Here is a 19,514-nt window from a genome sequence, read left to right on the forward strand (position 1 = left end):
ACCCTCCGTGGTGCCGACAGAGGCCTGGGATGTTTCTCTGCAGGACTGAGCCCAACGGGGAAGAAAACTCCGTTGCAGAGCTTCTGTGCACGAGTTCTGCAAGCAGCACGCAACACCCCCGGTCGCCTCTCCCCGCTCCGTGCGGGCCCTGCTGGCACCCTCGCAGTACCTCGCACACTGCTCGTGGGACAGGGGAACCAGGACTGCTTTGCTGCTGACAAAAAAAAGCCTGCTCAGGACACAAGCAGCTGTAGGGAACAGCTCTGTGAATTGGTGTAGATACATTGTCAGCCTCCATCCCCGCTCAGTAACGCAGAGAAAGGGAAGACCAATCACACTGAACGGGGGGGGGGGGGGGGGAAAAAAAAGTATGTGCTCTTTTTTTTTTTAAACAGCTGTCACAGACAAAAATTTGAGAGAAGTCCACAAACGGAAAGGAGAGAGTTTTAGTAAAAAGGCACATCTGAGTGTTGTGCACTTTGCACATACCCACCTGGGAGGACTGGGTTTGGGTGGCTGCCAAAGTCAGGCCTCCCAACAAGCTGGCCAACCCACTGAGCGCTAGCAGGAGAGAGCAAAGCACGAGTGAAGGAAGAGCAGAGACTAAAGGAACGGCAGTCTCCTGCAAAAAACAAAAGCATCAGGCAAGGCACTAAAGGGAGTCAAGCTTTACACATCTCGGAAAATACATAGCAAATCCCTCCCCTCAGCCAAACTTCTGCTCCTAGAATCTTATAAATCAAGTTTACAAGGCCTACAGCACTCTAGATTCTGTGCTTCAGCTAATTCTCTGTTTAAATAATAGGAGTCTCAGGGCCTGTATCTGTAGGGATGAGACCCGCACCATTAGGAGCAATCCCTTGAGTTCGGTGCAGCTATACTCAACATACACGAGCACAATCCCTAGAAATAACACCTGCTGCTCAGCCTCAGATGTGCTGGATGTAAGACCTTCCCAATACGCTCATCCACGTTGAGTGCTGAAGGCCCCCTCCTTTCCGCGCACGGCTGCAGCGTGCCGGTTGCCGGTGGCAGGGAGCAGCCTTGGAGCCTCGGTGCTGGTCCCGGACTTCGGCTTCCTCCTCCCCTTGCTCAGGCTTTCCCTGAGCGGCTCCGGGGAGCACAGACCCACCCTCCGCCAACTGCTCTGCTAACCTCAGAGGAGGACCACCGAGCTTGTCCTCCTCTGCCTAGTGCTTCCCCAGCCCGGCAAAGAAGCGAGAGCACGCGCAAGCTGCCCTGTGCTGCGCACGTGGGGCGGCGGGCAGCGCGGGGGGAGCCCCGTGCCACCAGGGGAAGAACTGCAGGCATCTGGGAACGCGACACCTCGCCTTGGTAAACGTGTCTATTACACACCAGGTTTCAAGGGCAAACCTTCCATTCATAATGGGTTGGGTTTTTTTTTGGTGTTGCTGCTAAGACGGTCAGCCCAGAGGGTCAGGGACAGGGCAGCAATGACTTACAACAGCCCAGCTGGGGGGACAGGATGCAGCAACCTGTAAGAACCAGAAATTCCCACTCCTTGCCGGAGGTTTACTGGTCATTACACTGGTTCCACTAACAAACTGCAGCTGCTAAACTGCATTACCAGAATATTAAATACTTTTCTAATACTGCTGTTCCATGCTAGCAATTGCTGTAGTTATAGCAAAACCTCCACTGAGAAAGGCTGTCTCTACCCAACTCCCAAGTGTGCACTGTGAGAAAGCTCAGCAGCCTCTGGACTATCGCACCGCATCCGTGCTGGTGGTGAGTTCTTAATTCTGAGAGTTTTCTCTTTATACGTCTACTAGAACTAATCTGTATCATTCTAAACCAACAGCAATTTCCTGTCTTGAGGAAGAAGCGTCTTCTCATTCTAAATCCGCTTTAATGATCATGCCTACCCCGTTCCACTGAGATCGTTCAGAGGGAAGAGACTCTAATCTATTTAGCTTCAAGGAGTGTTTCTCTCTGACACGTGCCCTGCTAACAGACCATTTATCAGGATGAAGGGCGCTCCCCAGGGAGTGCAGGCAGCAGGACAGGCCTAGCCTGAGTGACAGTCTGTCCAGTAGAGATTGACTTTAATGAAGCACAGAATAAACAGGAAGATTAAGAGCGCAAAAAATCAGTGACAAGTTTGGAGTTCGCTTGAGCAGCTTACTGTGCAGCACAGATCTGCTCTTGAGTTATAAATGCTATGCATCTGTTTTGCTGCTAATGATCACCTGTACACGCAGAAATCCTGCAAACATTGCAAGAGAAATCTTTCCTGCTGTGTCCCACCTCTGAAAGGCCACATGGTCATCACTACATACTTGCTTTAATCCCAGGGACACAAGTACAGAATTGCAGGCTGGAATGGACCTCTGGAGGTCAGCTGGTCTGACCCCCTGCTCAAAGCAGGGCCAGCTTCCAGCACGTGTTTCAGACATTTTCAATTTTAGGTTTAAGTAATTCCTTTTCAGAGGACAACCTTTTGTGGGTGTGAAGCAAACTATATTCATCCTGCAGCTTCCTTCTCTGCAGCAGAAGTCTGGTGGCAGTGTGGATGCATTCTGTGGGATTTGCCTTCCCAAAGTTCAGACCGCTGTACGGTAACACCTCTAGCCGAGTCTGTCTGAGGTCCTGTTACCGCCGACGGTATGCCTCCAGTTACCAGTGTCCGCTGGAGGGTGAGGTGCTGTGCGCACTTCTCTTCTCTGGCTATTAAGAGAAAAGGATTAACTTGGATGCAGGTGTCTTTGGATAGATGACTTCCACCCACAGACTTCAGGCACTTAGGTCTGAGGCATAACTGAATATTATTCATCATTTTAACAAGTGTGATTCTTTTACCCCAGCCATCTCTCCAGCACTCTCATTTTACTTCTTTTCCTGGATTCTGATAAATATCAATTTGTGTCTGCTGCACAGAACATCGAATTGTTAAATGGAGGCTGAGACTGAGGCTACGAAGAGAAGTTTATCACCCAGTGATGAGCAACTGCGTATGTGGCCTCAGAACCTGAAAAGTCTGATACCATTTATGCATTTATTACCAAAAAATAAGACTCACATTAAACTTTTTGTCTCTCAATGACCTGTTGAATTAAAATACACACTTTTGGAAAAGCAAAGAAACCAAACATACCTCTTGCTGCAGAGGCAAGTATTTATGAGAACACAGAACCCTGGGGGGAGGAGATGATTCCCAGGGAAGTCGGTGAGAGTGTTAGCTCCAGTTCCTAGAACAGCAGAATTAAATCAGTGTTAATGACTTTCAAACAGTTGTGTACATGCAGGTCAGACAAGCATTTTACCAAAATAAAACCAAATAGAAGTTTCCAAATAGAACAACAACTACAGCACCTACTCTTGCTATAAAATTGCAGGAGCACTTGAAGCTTTTGACATAAGGTGGCTAAGTACAGTTAACTTTATAAATGCTATTCTAGAATTCACATTGTCTATCTTTCCTCCCTCTAAAACTTGTGCTTTGTCTGAAGTTAGATGTGAAACAAGTAACACAAAAGGTGTAATCTTATGTTTTAGGATCCCAATCTGTTGAATTATACAATGTCAACAGATGATGGCGCCAGAATTCAATCTGAAAGCAACCACTCCTATTTATTCGATTGCTTTGAACAAGCACATACAAACAAATCTACCGAAATTTAGCTAATTTAAACTGCATAAAAAAGACATAAATTAACTAAAGGTTGGAATATGCCTTTGAAAATAGACTGTCACCTTCCCCCCACCCCTTTCTCCGTGTCTCAGGCTTCAATCCTTAACCATTAAACAAAAATTTTTCCTTTCAAAGTATGCACAGCAAAATGAGACACTTGCAGCAAGAGATCTATTTTTGAGGGCTCCTAGGGATACACATTCATGTTACCAGAATCATCATGCTTTCAACCACTGCTAATCTCGTGCTATGTACAGAACTGAGGATTCTCTCAAAAGCATAAGCTAACTGCAGGATCAGATGCATGACCAAGAACATGAAGCTCAAGCAGATATCAACAGCAGGCTAGCTGTACTTCCAAATCCATAAATAATCAGGCTGTTAGAAGTCAGAAATGTACTTTTTAAAAACCACTACCTGCCAATAGATATTTTGATGAGCTTCTTACTTCATCTTTGTGAAATTCTGTTGTTTAAATATTGTCAGTTTTGGCTAGCACTTAAAAATTGTCTGTTATGTACACATGCATAAATTAATTTATCAGAAATAGTCTGTCTTCATGGCTTCTCAAGTAAAACATTGTGTACAGATTTAAAATAACAACAGCATTATATATAACTCAAGATTTGGTACCCTGATTAGCAATAGCATTTCTAATGCAGATTATAGCTTAAAGCAGAAAAGAGGAAGGTGTTAAATAATCCAACAGAAAGCACATAAAATGAACACTTACGTGGTTAAACCTCTGTAAGGACTAAACAATAGCAATTTTTTAATGGAAACTATGTTGCTTAATCTACAAAGAATGTTTTCCATTTACCATATGTTAGCAGAACCATCATTAAAACTGTAATTTATTATTGGAAAGAGCTTCAAAAATATTATGCTGAGACACCAGAATCATGTCCTGGAACCAGTGGTTGGGTCAGCATTTTGTTCATGGTAATAAGTTCTGATATGCCTCAAGCAAGACAAAGAGGGCCATTAATTCTGAAAGGCCAAAACCCCAAATACTGCACTTGTTAAAAGTGTAATTAGTAGGTTGAATTCTACAGTCCAGAATAATGCTGGTTGCTAGACAATTTTTAACAGGCCTTGCTTTGGTCAGAATGCACTAATATTTTCACAAGGTATTTAAAACTAAAAAAACCACTCCAAACCCCTAAATATGGAATGCAGAGAGTAAAACATTTTTGACACCTAACACATTCATGCTGCTATTGCCAAAATGTCTGCATTGAAATTTGAAGGCTTAAACTGTATCTTCTATGTTTAGAAATCACTGTAAAACCAATTTCTATAAGGCACCCATTAATTACTTCTAGCTCATTCATTTACTGATAGGACTGTCATTTTTTGACAGACAGCAATGAGGGTATTAGTAGCTGTTTTACTCTGCTTTGTACCTCTTATATACCTTTCCTCATTAAAGAACATTTTGACACATTATAACAAGACAACATATTTTTTATGCTTGATGCATAGGTAACATCTTTGTACTAGCCTGCTTTTGTACTATCTGTTAAAAGATAGCAAAGACTTTTATTATTAGATACTGTACGTTCTCTTCCTCTTGCTTTTAAGGTAAAAAGACTTTCTAAGAGATGTCATAAAAAATTCCTAATTAAATATGCAAATATGATAGGTCTATGGAGTTTCACACCATCCAAAATAAAACCAGACTCAAAACATACTTACATTCTTTATACAAAGTATGTGGCAGGGATTTTTGGGTAACACAGATTATCAGTACTCTTCAACAAGAAATCTTTTTCTCTATCTGATTGCAGTTTATCTCTGTGTATTTTCGATATTAAATCCTGCTTACACGGTTGGAAAAGGCCTTGTAAATTGAAACATTGGAATGGATAGTAGGGAATTGCTTTCTTTCTGTATCAGCTAAAAGTACTATATAGTTTCTGTTTCATCTGATTTTCGCTGAGAGTGAATTTTAGAAAGATGCTATTTTCCATGATTTTACTTTTTATCCATTAAAATCCTTCCTTTCTCCAGCCTCCCAGTACAAACTTTTTATAGGATTTTTTTCTTAAATAGGTATAGAAAGTATCAATATAAACCTGGGTTGGGCCTCCACATGCAGCTTGTATGACAAGAAGGGTTGGAGCTACAAGGCTGAAGCTGCACAGTAAAAATAGTCGGATGTTATTTCTAGTTCCCTAGGTAGCTAAAATCGAAAGGGTCAGGGCAGACTAGAACTGATTTCGTTCAAATGGAATGTTTTACATCTTTTCTCTGCCCCTCCTTTCTTCCCCCACAAGACCACTGCACCAGTTACCAGGGCCTTATGTAACCCCAATTCCTGCCAACAGCTACAAGGACCACAACTTCATACAAGCACGTAAGTGTTATTTACCACTTTAACCCAAAGCCACCCTTGACTGCTGAGAAAACAGCCTGCTGGCCTCGTCTATAGGCTGTAAAAGCAAATGCGATACCCACAGTCGTCATGCCAGCAGGCCTCTCTTTCACCTAAGCAGACAAGGCTGCTAGTATTGGAAGAGTATTTGTAAAGAGGTGGATAACACTGACTCCTTTGGATTAAGTTATTCTTTTGCTCCCTGCTTACTGAGGAAGGGAATTAAATAAAATACATAAAAGCCTGACTTCCTACAAAAATTTAATTTGACCAGCAATGCAGCATGCATCTTCTACAGATTAGGTTCTTAATGACCATATCTCAGCTAATCTCATACTGTTAATTTGTGAGCTATATCTATCCTGTGATCCCTGTTGACAATACAGTGCAGTGGAGACACACCAACACGGCTTTGAATGGGCTGAGTGGCATATTGCTAGGAATATAGCTGTGGAAGCAGAAAACTCGCAGAAAGCTTTAACAGCTTACTCCTTGGGCTTGGTCTCAGACTGGTCAGCCGCCCCGTGTCAGCTTTACCAAGCGCTGTAGCCATGCCGTCTTCGGTTAACTCAGGTGCGAGTGCAAGGCTGGCACCATGGGCTGACTGCACTGCAGCCACACCAAGGCAGACAAGACTGATTCAACAGGAATCTCCATCAAACATGAGGTTTAGAAGCATCTCCCATTCCTGCTAATGCATTTACAGAAGGAGGCTCTTGGAAATGAAGGAACCTTGAAGCAGTATCATGCAGTCCCATACAAGACACGGCTAATTCCTCCCAGGAAAACATCAGCGAGCCATGATTCCACCTAACATAGAAGAGCATGGGGAGGGGAAGGGAGGAGAGGGGGCGGTTCTGTGACTGGCAGTAAAACACCCAACAGTATACATGGAACAAGTGTCTTCACTTCTTGAACATTGTTCACTTATGAGGGGAGAGTGAAGATGAAAACAAAAGGACAAGCTTCAAAAAGCCCCACCTTATTGGCCACAAAATACAAACTTCTTTGGTTTTAAAGGAAGGCATGAAGATTATAGCACTGCATTTTTCTTTGGCCAGCTTCATATTCAATAGCAGAATCACATGTTTTGTTCTTCTGAGATAAGAGAGAGAGAGAGAAAGGGGGGGGGGGGAGAGAGAGAGAGAGAGAGAGAGAGAGAGAGAGAGAATGAGAGAGAGAGAGAGAGTTTTAGTAATTTATATAAAAGTTAATCCAGGAGTGTGATGAGAAATGCACATTACATTTAAATGAGCAGAGGGAATAACAAAGAAAACAGATGAGTCCCATTACAGGTGTCTGTGAGGAAGGGAATATGGATGTGAAGCTCCAGTTCGAGAATTTTAACAGCTGTCAACATTAAAATGCCCAAGTGGGAATTAGAAGAGTAAAATCTTGCAGGTTACTGATGTTCGGCCTGAACATCCACAGAGGGTTGAAATTAATGGAGCAACATTTAAACTCAGCCAATGTCTTATGGATAATTTTGTGTTCTGGTGAATGTCGTCTTCATCATACAAAATGAGTTCCTGTCTTTTACTGAGAAATATCTCTTTTTGTAGAAACAGAGTAAGATGTAGTATTTTTAACTTTCTGAATGTACAGAACAATATATGCAACCAGAGGACTAAAAGCACGGACTTACCATCTTACTCTGTTAAATGCAGTACGAGCTGGATTTACATTAAAGGCCATCTGAAGAAGCTTAGCAGCTTGTTCTTGACTTACTTTTAGTCACAACACTAGAACAGTCAGCTCGGTTCAATAGTGAAGTATACAACAACAACGCTTAATCAGCTCTTTTCTGTTCATCACAAAAAATGGGAGACCCTCTTTAAGAATCTGTTGTGTGCTTTGTTTATACAAATTCTCCCCACTACTGTGAAATAGCAGCCTTTCCACTAAGACTATTAGAAAAGAAACAGTGGCATTTACAATAGGATGGGCTCAGAGAGGCTCTCCTCCTTCACTGGCCACCCTGGCTACTAAAGAGGTGAAAGTGAGGGTGCAGAAGAGAGCCTGGCACACACACAATTTCAGCTACAAGGCACTCAAGAATGAGGAATTGTAGAATAAGTTAGCTATTGCTCACCTTAGTAACTCTTCTTCTGAATCCAGTCTTCTACCTGTGAGACACACACACAACAATTTCAGGTCAATCAAGTTACAAAATTAAGCAAAACATGCTCTATAGTAATATCATAAAACACCAATCGTATATGCATATGTTACCTGTCTCATGCTATCCCTATAGTACAGGGACATTATAGAATAGTATAGTGTAATATATAGTTGCCTTCTGATTGGCCTAAGGGTTGGGATCTCATATAACTGGGTTCACATAACCAGTCTTGACTTTAAGACTAAGCTTAGGGTGAGCAGGGTCTTTTTCGTTCTCTCCCATGCCTACACAAGAAGGGCAAGACTGACATCAAGAATTCTTAAGTCCATACCTGGGCCTCACCAGGTATATAAAGGTATGAAAAGTACTAGAAGCCCCAAAGGCACAGCAGCCTACCACAACCTTGTTCATTGTCTATATACATTCTTATCCTTCAGCAGATCTTAATCCCAGCACAGTAAATATGAGCAGTTCCACTGCCATCCACAATATCCAGTGCTCTCACAGTCATTCTTCCGCACTGCTGTTGCACAAAGAAAAGATCAAACAGTGGACACAGTAAGAAAACAGAGGAAATTAAAAATAAAAAAGCAACAGAAGTCCATAACACTGAGCTATAGTTGATTTAACATGTTCTACAAACAGCTGTAATGCACAGAAATAATGATGGGCACAGATGCTTACACAGTGGTCATTAAACAACACTGTGGACTACTTGCACCAAGTTAGAAGACACTGTAGGCTTATGGAAGAGCCCATAAACAACCAGTCAACCCTTCTCTATTTTCAGCCTACTTGTACAAGACAAAACCACTTAACTACCAGAATCCATTATAACTCTAAGAAAGAGTATAAGATACTTAGTATCACCCCAGACCTTCTCTTGGTGGGGAACATCAATGGTATTTTAAAATATCAGGAATACATGAACTATGCAAAGTAATGGTTCAGGCTATTTTATTGCAGAACCCTTTAGGTCCTTACAAATCATGTTGCATTTCTTCTAGAAGCTCTTCAGAGAAGTCAAATTTATCTTATTACAAATAAAGAACAAATTGCAGACGGAAGCACAATGCTCCCTTCAAAAGATTCCAGTATAAATGGAATCACAGTAACTTGTTTTGTTAAATCAGATATTAGATCTTGATCTACAAAAGTGATTATTCTGAGGGTGGAAAATGTTGTCTTTTCTGCACACAAGAGCTCTTTAACATCCCCCAGTTATAGGCAAATAGCTACAAGGCTTTCTGCAGTATGCAGCACTACACTCAAAATTTGAAAAGAAAATAGAAATTACAGGATCCAAACTACAACATTGGGATCTGGATTTTAAGATTCAGGGATGCTTGGATAGGAGTGCTTGTTCAACTTACTTCAATATTTGGATCCTGATTTAGATTTGATTTCTGGAACTTCTACAAATACTAGATAGAAACTCTAGGTTTGAACTATTTGCTCTTCTCTCCGCATCTTACTTTTAACAGAAAAGTAGATGAAAATTTTTCTTTCTAGTCACCTGGTAGCAATTGATTCTGAAAGTCTGCTCTTCTCCCATACACTCATCTATCCAGGTAATACTGATCAGTAAAGCAAGTAATTACAGATCCCTAGAAGAAGTATGGCTTATTTACAGTTTTACAAACAATTAGAATACTAACTTCACAGCTTCATTTATATGTACCTGTTCTTAAAAAAAAACCTGTCAGAAATTAAAAAAATCAAAATAAAAAAATCTTTTTAAAAGAGAAGAAAATATTATTATGTTTGTGAGAGATCAGAGAAAGAGCAGCACTCTTCCATGCTAATAGTGGGAAACTACAACTCTCTCCTGGTAAAGTCAAGCCTGTTAACTGTTCGTTTGAAGGTTACTCATACCAACTACAAATACAAGGACATTTTCAATCATTTGCAGTGCATAGGATGTCCAAAACACACACCTAGAAATATTGAGGGTAAGAGACTTCGCATTTATGCGAGGGTAGGTAACTTGCACATCCAATTTGCACAGCCCCATGAAAACAGTCTCATATTTAAAAACAGAAATATCAGTATTTTAAAACTGTATTTAAAGTTCCATCTATTTAAAATATAATAGAACTGTATAGAGAATAACATGTCCTTCCAATTATCAGTCATCTAGGTGAGCAAGAAAGGATTGGGTCCAAGACCTGCAAAAACTTCCTGTCACACTCATGGAGTAGCTGGTGATGAGCAGAATCCCTTGAAATAGGAAATATCAGTTAAATGCTTTTCATCAGACACACAATTTATACCTTTCGGTGTCAGAGTTGTTTGTGATTTAGGAATCAATTTGTAATAGCTCAACAAAGGCAATCTCTTTTTCTAGAGACTGCCTCCTTCCGCTATGAAATATAAACTACCATTAAAATGTTTTTTAGCTTTTATAGTCACAAAACTAAGTATAACCCAACACAATAGCATTTGTCTAGCCTAGAGACAAACCGAAACCATACCTCTAGGGATTGTTAACCCTTGCTAGTAAATTTAACCTTTAAACTATTTTATGGCAGGCTCAGGAAAGCAAAAAAAAAGCAAGCAGCTGGATTCTATTGAAGATCTAACAGGAATAAAGCCCTGCTCTGCTTTTGTAAATGAGTCCAGCCTGCGCAGTGGTTGGAGCTCAGGGAGCATACACATCTCCCAAACCCACCCGACGGTTATGTGAAACCTGGCTACATCTCGCAGCACTAACTCAGCAACTGCCATGGGGAAATGTGCCTGAATACAGGCTGCAGGGTACAGCTCGCAGCATGCACTTTTCAGAAGGCTGCTAGAGAAATGAGGCAGTTACGATCATACTGGAGAGAGAAAGGACATGACTGTAATTAGGGAATAAGTGTGCATTAGAGGCTTTTAAAATTTAATTTGGATACCAAATTACATCTCAGCTCTCTTTCCTTAACAAACAAGATAAAAAAAAAAAAAAGCTTCTGACCTAAAATAAGCTATTTTGAAACTGAGTACAGCAGTTATTTTTCAGTCTTTATATTGTACTATCACCCTGAAAGACCATCCAATGCAGTCTTGTACCTGTCCTACAAATACATGACACAATCCCAGCCCCAAAGAGTTTGCAATTTATATGTTATAAACTGTAATTACAGTGCGAATATAAACCCAAAGCCCTCTTACAAGTGGCAAAATTCTGAAAAATCAAGATAATTACAACCTAGCTCATCCTGATTTGTGAGGCTATTTTTAGAACAGTATAGGCTGATGTGCTCTGAGCTTTTTTATATTTGCATTAAGTCCTCTGTGATTCCTCCTCTGAAATGTGTGCATATGCTGAGTCCATGTGAGATGCTACCACTGGCGCTTGTCATAAGAATTAAATCCCTCTCAAGCTTGTTTACAGCTCAGCACTTGTCATACTGCTCCCCTGAGCTTCATGGCTGGTTGTTTTTTTTCCTCTCTCTGGCTCTGTGAAAGATTTAATTTCTTTTTTGTTTATGTGTGTACTTACACTTGCAGGTGCAGAAAAGAAAAAAATTGCTGTACCCAGATGTTCTGAAGCTGCAGTAGCATACATACAGCTCAGATTAAGGAGAAAAATTGCATCAGATAAAACCGACCTTCTCACATAGCATTCTATGGAATATTTAATAAACATATTTCATTGTCAATAAGACTCTTGAAAACATTTTTAGAAAGACTGGAATATTTTAAATGGTTATCTCTGCTTTTTTGCAAAGAACTTAAAAAAAATCTGAAGGTGGTCCAATTACTTCTATTTTCAGTTTTGCTAAATACCTTGCTATTGTGGTTACAGACTCGATCATGAATACAGCTACTGCATACCAAGCTGTCTTAGCTTATTTCTGAATTAGTTGAACCTTAGAGAGCTTGATCCAGATTTTTCACCCAACAGTTTAAAAAGTATATTGTTTAAGAAAAAAAAAAAAAAACACTCTTTTTCTTCAGTAGTAATAGGAGAAATCATTGACTGAAGTGCATGTAAAGCTCTGCTTCTAATATCTCAAATCGTATCTAGTTGAACCTGTCTCCATTTCACAACCGCAGCTGGCTAACCTTGCAATTCATTTACCCCACTACATACTCTAACAGTCCATAAAAGAGTGCAAAGATTAATGAGCTATGGTTTCATAGGCAACTCTACTGTATCTATCCATCTACACACACAGTAATGGCTTGTCTGCTTCACCTTAACAGCATGTGCAGAGAAAGGAAGGCTTACTGCAGTCAGTAGAATGACTGCTAATTTTTTTTTTCAAGTTCAGCACATGAATTGGAAACCTTTCCTTAGGTATGCATGTTCTTCATCAAATCAATTTATCAGCACAGTTAGACACAGAATAAAATAGCTCTTTCCTTAATTTTCTTTGATTAACTTTTGCCTTTTAACTTTTCCAGCAGTTCAAAACCTGTAACGCAGAACTTGCAAGTGATGGGAAGGGTAGGAATATAATTTTCTGTAGCAGCACTCACTCAGATTTTAAAGGATGCTAGTGTGAAACCTAACTTGTTGAATCTGCTTTTCTTTCAGCTGTTCTCAGTTTCAGTAACTTCTTCTTGAGCTTCCACTGGACTTTGTATGGAACAGCCTGATCAGTAGTGCTGCAACATGACCTCTATGGTCATGTTTGTCCTACCCACAGCAAAAAGTCACTACGTGGAAGACAGATGACATATACGTATATATGTACATATAAAAATAAATTCAAATATATTCTAAACCCAAAGACAGACTGTGTGTATATATAAAGATATAACTATATAAATATATATGAAGTATATATTATATAACATATACTCTTTCTAAACTCACTGATCTTTTTTATCTCAGCATTACTAACTTTACTGTGCACAGCTAAAATATATACAGTCAAAGTGAGGGCCAAGCAGAAAAGATATGCTGGTGTAAAAGATGCAGGAGAGAAAGCCCATTTGCTATGCTAAAAGAACATTAGGATAGTTAAATTGAAACAGTTTATTACAGCATATCCAAAATATGTGGTGTGGCACAAGTACAAAGACAGCACTGACCTAACCCCAGTGACTAAATATGATCTGTGGCAAGCAAAAGTTTCCACTCTGTACATGTTCTTTTCAGCAGATGAATGAAAGACAGACACTAGTGCATAATATAGGTGAGGTGCATGAAACACTTTTCACCTTCCCAGAGCCAGATATGGCAGTGAAATATATCTAGCTTGATGGACAAGAACTATTACCTGAGTTTGGACTGAGTGAACTTTGCCAATTATTGACTTTTAGCTAATTGGTGTACACAATACTCAAGAAGATGTAAGCTTATAGTCAGGTCAAATCTCTGTGCTGTGATGCCACCAGTAACAGACAGTTTGGGCAGATGACACAATCTAATGCTTCTTGATAGAGACTTCTTTTCCCATTAATGAAAAGACTAAAAGCAGAAGCATTTTGCCTGTGTGTGTTTTATATTCCACTCACAGTAAAGTCCCCATTTGCTGCTGCTTCATATTGATCTTTTATTGCAGTAAGGCATCTTGACAAACCAATGACACTTAGTTGGCTGCTTTGTATTTTCCCTGGAGATACTGTTCAGCAGAATTCCTACAGCCTTAATATCACCTATAAGGAACACAACATAGTTGTTACTGGAGTGTGATAAAAGTTCAGGGTGGATATTCTTTACCTCACTCTAACTAGAGATAAGCAAGAGACTGACTTTTAAAGCCCTCCCCCCCAATCTATTTTATAGAGTTGAAAGGTCACATACAAAACGATACGAGAGAAAGATGTGATCAAGCAACTACCAAAAAGTGCAAGTGGACTGTAAGCTCTCTCAAATAATGTGTTTTATTTGTATGGAAAGAACAAAGCATTAATAAGGACTCTGTAAACACATCATATAAAGAATACATTAACATACATTACATATGAAGTTAGAAGACAAATGAGATTTTATTACTGCCAAAATACTAATGGCAGTAAGAGGGTCACAGCATACTAAAAGCTTCCAAAATAACACTGCTGAAAAGCAGTTCCCTAGTGCAGTTAAATCACTCAGTGCAAGCTCACAGTCAATAAGAAGTCCACTTTTATACAGTCTTTTTTGTTTTCGTTTTAGCAATGAATAATCTTCCCCATGTATAAAACTCTATAGATCAGCTGTACTGGGTCAGCTTCAGCCAGGTGGAAGTACACAACCCTGGTGACATTTCTGAGAGGCATATCTGCCTTGGATGAGAACATTGCTTCCCAGAGCTCTCAGGGAGCCCAACTTTCCTTAGGACAAACCTCAACTCCTTCTGTTGGGTAGCTCACGCGGCCAGGAGCATGCTTTGATTAGCAAGATGTTCTAATTCCAGGAAAATGGCAATTTTAAAACAATCTGTGTAGATAACTTGTGTTCAAGAGAGCATAATAAAGATGGTTGCTGAACTCTATCCACTTTTTAACATAATCAAAAATAATTCTTTATTACTTGGTTCATCTATGTCAGGGAAAAATAAAACCAAGTTATTTTCAATTATTTGCACACAAATACATGTGTGTGTACGTGTGCACGTGTGTGAAATTATAACATACTTGTATATTACAAAATAACACACAAAACTATAATTGCTAACATCTCAATATTGCTATGTGTTTACTGATTTCAGTAGGGATACTTGCAGAGCAAGAGGCAGTTCAGCTGGAATTAAATGAGGCTGCATCATTAGTCCTAATTTTGTTCTATATCATTTTATATAACACAAAAAATAACAAGGCAGGTAGCTTAAATGTTATGCCTATCTTTAAAAGTGAAGGAGGACATGAAGAAATACAGGCCAGTCTATCACCTGAGACCTGGGAAAATTATGGAGCACATCCTCATGGAAGCTATTTCAAAGCACATGAAGGACAAGAAGGTGATTAGGAACAGCCAGCATAAATTTACCAAGGTCAAACGTTGTCTGAGCAATCTTGTTCTCTTTTGTGATGAAGCAACTAGCTCAGAAGTGCACAGCAAAAGGACAAGAGGGCAATGGTCATAAGTTGCAGCAAGAAATATTACAATTCAATACATAAAAAATAAATTCACCATAAGAGCAGTTAGGGTGCTAAAACAGAGTAGAACAAAGAGGCTATAGTCAGCACCACTGGAGATATTAAAAGCTCAACTGCAAAAGGCAGCGGGGAACTTGGTCTAACTTGGAAGTGAACTCTGCTCTGAGCAGGATGTTGGACTAGATGACTTCCACAAGTCCCTTCCTGCAGAATTTTTTCTGACTCTAAAGAGCTTATGAGCCTACTCAGAAGCATCCTCGGATTGCAAAAAAGACAAAAAGATTGGAAAACTAGAAATGCAGCTATTTCCTAAGATCATCTGTACTCTTCCTGTAAGAAGGAGCTAAAAAGTCACACCAAAATGCATACTATAAAAATGGATATTAACAATTTCCATTCTCATTTTAAACAGAGCAGATATGCTAACTTCTGAAAACAAACAGGGATTTCTGAAAAGTCATTTACATTTATGGCATCTGTGCAGATTCACTTTCACATTCCTAGCAATCTTCATCATCTGTAACAGAAGTAACAGTTGTCCTCAACTCCCTTGCTTAAATTGTGTTCTCACCCTCCCCAGGTGACTTGGAAGGGGCTAGGAAAAAAGGGGCAGAGTTAGGCAGGCACTTTGCTTGACACTTTTTTCTTTTCTTGGGTAATCATCATCCCTATTCTTGCTGTTCCCATTACTGACAGAAGGTACTTGTAGTTGACTCTCTAGGGCTCTATCAATTATAGCATTTCCCCTCCATACAACAAGAGAACCAACACATCATTCTTAGTGTGGCAAAACAAAATGTTGGCCAAATTACTAGAAAGCCTTAAGCCAGAAGAATTACTATGTGACCTTGAGATAAAAAAAACAGAGCCTCTCTGCAAAAGGCAGGGGAAAAAAAAAAAGGGGGTAAATCTCTTGTTTTTTTTAATTTTTACTGAACTTACTTGTGTTTAGGCTCCACGCTATTTTGTTCTTTTTAAGCTCCTAGTATGAGTTGTATTAGTGCCGATTCCAAGCTATTTTATGGCATAGGAGGAATTAAAGCATGATGAAACCTATGTATAGTAGGATTTATCATTCCAATGTAAGACAGAGTTCCAAATTTTGTTTTATGTTCTAAAATATAATGTGTGTATAGATATATAAATGCAGCATTAAAACAGCAAGAACAAAAAAAAATTCCAAAGCCAAAAGCTGTGAATGTTTCCTGTTATCTCCTCAGAAGCATGCAGGTTAATACATACATGGGGGTGTTTTATGATCAAGTACGGCTAATGTGAACAGGCTTGTGCAGAGGCTGTGCAATGCCACCATTCAGCTCCTTTCCCCATAGGATTCCTGGCAGGTTTCTTTTGAACAATGAGACTTACTGCCGTCTTTAGAACTATTACCTCAGTCATAATCGACCAGATGCAAACAAACAACTCTATAGATAACTGTTTGGTTGAATAAAATTTATTAAGGCCTTTTTCAACACTGGTTTTTGTCTTAGTACCATTATGTTTGTTAAAATAGGAACACTTAAGTAGTCTCACTGAAACATTTTCTAAGGAGGGCTGCAATTTTACAGAAAGGCCTTACAGGTACTCATATTCTATCAAGTACAATCTTAGTGCTAATAGTTTTATTAGGGGCTAATGAAGAATCTCTGCTAAACTACATTCTTTTTCCTATTTCTTTAATTAATGGCACTTTCCAGAGGTGTTTAAAGAATACATCTGTTTCTTGAAACAAAGTACAGGCCCATGGACTATCTATCCATGCTAGAGAAAAATGACAGTACCACTTACAACCACACACAGTAACAGAGATGTAATTCTGAATGCAAGAAAGGATTTCATGCTTACCTCCTTAGTTAATGCAGTGTAGGGAATGAAGTCCTCATTTGTCTTCCTGCTCATCACAGATTGCCCAACATACTCTTGACACTCACTACATTCCGTATGAGATCTTATCAAATGGTAGCCATCGACAAGAGGAAGCTGTGGAGCAGGAAGAACAGAGAACATTATACATATGCAAATGTTCGTAATCCCTGATGGTCAACAAAAATCTCCCTTAGTGTCTCCAATTCAACTTCCTCAACGTTACAAACAGGAGATTACATTACAAAAGTCACACAAGTACACACTTGTCCCCATATCTCTTTTACAGAAAAACAGTTAACAATGAATGCAAAGTTGCAAAAACAATGAATGCAAAAATGCCTATTTATTATTTTAACAAACAGAATAGCTAACAGCCTCTTTAAAAAGAGAAAAAAGCTTTACTTGATAAGAATGGGCATGCCACTATCTATTAGAGTTATAATGGAACTAGTTGGAGCTAGGGAATATTTTAGATAAGGGTAAGGCAATTCTGTTCTTTTCTAGGAGTAAAACCACCAAAACAAAAAAGGAGTAACCACTCACCAAAAAGCCACATGTGTATGGGCAAACAGCCTTTAAATTAGAGGACAAAAACAAACAGCCAATTGAGAATTGTTTTGCCAGAGGTTGTTTGCAGACAGTTGTACATAAAAGAAATAGTATAAACCTGACTGTAACAGGACTTGAGTATATACACAGCAGGTGTTTGGAAGTTAACACCATGAAACCAAAGAAATTGCATGGTTCCTTCTTCAAGCTCTTCCTCCTGAGAGATGACCAACCTTGAAAATCCAAGCCTTAGTCCCATGCAAGAGCAAAAAGAAAATGTGTGTGTGAACAATTAAAAAAAAAAAAAAAGGGAGGAGAAAAAATTCAGCCATTTTGTTTTAAGACATACAAAACAGCTTGGATGATACACTGCTGGAAGCTTGTGTGAACTTAAATTCCAGTCTGATTTACCACTAGTTGCCTATATGCTTTCCTAGCTTGAATTTTCTCCTTTTACCGTATTTCTGGCTCTGAGTATAAAGGGAAGAAAGTGGGGTCTTAGAAGCTGATAAACTAAGTTTGCAGTAGTAGTATAATGAAATTCTCTTTAAAGAGTATCATCAGTTATCACAGGGGCACTTTGACACAAACACAGTGCATGTCATTGTAGCAATGAGCTACATGGATGTGACATGAGCTTTCATGTCAGAGTTGAGAATTAAGTGGGTCTTTTCTCTCTTTGATCAGGAACCTGCATCAGTAAAAGCACCCAGATTGCCTGCTGAGGAGCCCAGGTGAGAATGGATTTCTTTTACTGTACAGAAGCAAGGTGTACAATATTAAATAAAAGTATGTTCCACTTTAGCAAGTTTGTCTAATTGAAATTGAATGAATATTAAGTTCCAAGGAGGTCTGTAAACAATGTCAGTGTATTAAAGTGTCTAGTATAATGAATTTGAAGATCCTCAAGAAAAGCTAAACGATCACCAGCCTTAAAACAGAAGACAACATAACCTGCCTTGATGCTTTGCTGCTATGGTACTTATTAGCCTGCTATCTCAGAAAACAAAGAACACTGAACAGTTACAAGCTATAATTTAAACAATGTTTATCTTGAAGCATTGTCAACAGACTTCAGAAAAACTGAGAACTTCATTATTTAGCACAGATTAATAAAATGTCACTATTCAACACCAAGTCCCATCTTTATTAATATAAAACGCATACATGCCACATGTTAAGAGCTTCTCTTTGGTTCCAAAGATGATCATAGAAGCATTTGTCTTCTCTAGGAGAACAGGCCTTTCTACAATCTCAAGAGACTGTCCAGTCTATGTTACCTGGGAAAGAGTGTAAAGTCACATAAACAGAAAAAAAGTTTTCCCAGCATGAATATGTTCCCTCAGGTTCCTTTTGGGAATTCTGCTTGACATAGGCATCTAAAGCTCTATGCCCATTTTCAGCTCCATTAAAATTGTAGGCAGAATTTGCACAACTGCATTGGTCCCTCAAGCTATAACTTAAGATATCAGTTAAAAATGAAAAAAAGCAAAAAAAAAAAAAAAAAAAAAAAAAAAGCAGCTTTGTCAGATAAAGCAGATTTTATCACACAAAACTGTTCCTGCATATAGCACGCTACTATTCACAAGTCTGAACTTTTGCTTCTCCTCTGTAAAAGTGTCTTTTGCTTTCCATCTCCAGCTAATAACTTAAAAGTTGGTACATACCAACAGCCAAGAGAACTAGACATTCTCAGATATAACGGATTGTCACAGGGAGAAAGAAGCTGCCATCTAAGTGATATCTAACAAATCCATTGCGTTTCAGTAAACATCCCAGGAAAATTATACTATGTGCCATAAGCTTGCCAGCTCAAAAAGGAAGCTATGTCTTTCCAAGCAGATTAAACAGCAAGACAGAATTCTCAACTTAATTCGACTGAAGACCTGAGAAACTGCAAATCAAAATTCAATTTTCACTTCAGGCGGCAAACA

At 39.3% G+C, this 19,514-nt stretch overlaps 1 long non-coding RNA gene across 1 annotated transcript in view; it reads right to left on the minus strand.

Moving 5' to 3' along the window:
• LOC112991129 (uncharacterized) overlaps positions 1 to 18,977 on the minus strand; it is a 33,011-nt gene extending 14,034 nt beyond the window's left edge. The window contains exons 1-7 of the long non-coding RNA XR_010390781.1: positions 18,748 to 18,977; positions 17,011 to 17,145; positions 8,122 to 8,155; positions 7,011 to 7,127; positions 3,116 to 3,209; positions 2,459 to 2,688; positions 494 to 622 (exon numbers count right to left, since the gene is read on the minus strand). This is a non-coding gene — a long non-coding RNA (uncharacterized LOC112991129). The remainder of the gene's footprint in view (positions 1 to 493; positions 623 to 2,458; positions 2,689 to 3,115; positions 3,210 to 7,010; positions 7,128 to 8,121; positions 8,156 to 17,010; positions 17,146 to 18,747) is intronic.
• Between the last annotated feature and the right edge of the window lie 537 nt (positions 18,978 to 19,514).

The sequence above is a fragment of the Dromaius novaehollandiae genome, chromosome 10 (assembly GCF_036370855.1).
Source record: "Dromaius novaehollandiae isolate bDroNov1 chromosome 10, bDroNov1.hap1, whole genome shotgun sequence".
Lineage (NCBI taxonomy): Eukaryota > Metazoa > Chordata > Aves > Casuariiformes > Dromaiidae > Dromaius > Dromaius novaehollandiae.